The 1,154-nt window shown below is 36.4% G+C and overlaps 1 protein-coding gene across 1 annotated transcript in view; it reads left to right on the plus strand.

Moving 5' to 3' along the window:
- Positions 1-1,154, plus strand: part of LOC101853046 (kelch-like protein 10) — a gene marked incomplete at its 3' end in the record, with an annotated part of 88,790 nt that overhangs the window by 42,326 nt on the left and 45,310 nt on the right.

The raw sequence follows: 1,154 nt of genomic DNA on the forward strand, positions 1-1,154 counted from the left end.
TCTCTCTCTCTCTCAGATTCTTTTTTTATACTAAACAGCTCTTTCTCCAACCAGTTTTGAATTTACGAATTCGGCTAATTTAAAAAATGTAACCCGCTTGTTAGACATAAAAACTAACCTTTATGTACCACTCAGAAAACTCATTTACAACATGACTGAGGTTTTGTGGGCTGTCTAACACCATTTATTCCCCTATACCAGTCGCCTGTTTCGTTGATGCCAGCTTTTTTTTTTTTATTCAAGAGTTAAAAACGATTATTTATAAAGTATCATAAATGTTTTTTACGCCTCAGTCGACATGTAGGAGGCGGGATTTGACCCTTTCCCGCCAAGGCAAATCCGGACTGGGAAGAGTATTTCGTCCCCAAAGAAAGACCGAGATATTCTTCACGACAATTGAATAGTAGTAAATTAAATTAATAAACTTTTCGAGAAAGCATAAGTTGTTCAGTTTAAAAGTTGAATTGCTGTCGAGTCTTGTTGAATAAAACTACCCTTCGTATTACATGTATAGCTTTCACATAGGATGCTTCGTACTTTATCAAATTTATTTTGAATACGATAGCTTTCCACTGCCACCTTTGCTGCTTCCATTATTTTACCGTACCATCCCTGTATTTATTATTTTCGTAGAAGTTTGCCTCTGATTTTGAGGTTGGTTTTTTTCTCTTTTTTATGTGGATTTAGGGGTTGGGGGGGGGGGTCGGAGCGATTCTTATTATTCTTTTAAAACGAACGAATTTGAAGAAGGAAAAAAATATGCATTGTTTGAGGAAACTTGAGAAGACGTCTCAAAACCCCTGAGAATGATGCTACTAGAGCCTACTGTGTCTACAAAACTGCTATGAGTTTAACCCACCTGAAAATTTCAAATTATGTTAAATTATGTTTTTTTAAAAGTGTGGTGACATTCTGTCTTGAGAGGAGCACAATGTTCAATGTATTCCACTGAACTCTGTTACTTGAAAATGAAAAAAAGGAAAAGCCTTAGGCACAATAAATGATTTCCTACGTCAGTATCCGATCAGTGTTTCGAACTTGGAGGTATTTATTACTTTCCCCAAGTATTATTCCTCAAATGGTAAATTTTGAGATCAGCCAGCATAACTAAATCCCCCCTACCACATCACCTCTCTCTCTCTCTCTCTCTCTCT

Source organism: Aplysia californica, unplaced genomic scaffold (assembly GCF_000002075.1).
Source record: "Aplysia californica isolate F4 #8 unplaced genomic scaffold, AplCal3.0 scaffold00007, whole genome shotgun sequence".
Classification (NCBI taxonomy): Eukaryota; Metazoa; Mollusca; class Gastropoda; order Aplysiida; family Aplysiidae; genus Aplysia; species Aplysia californica.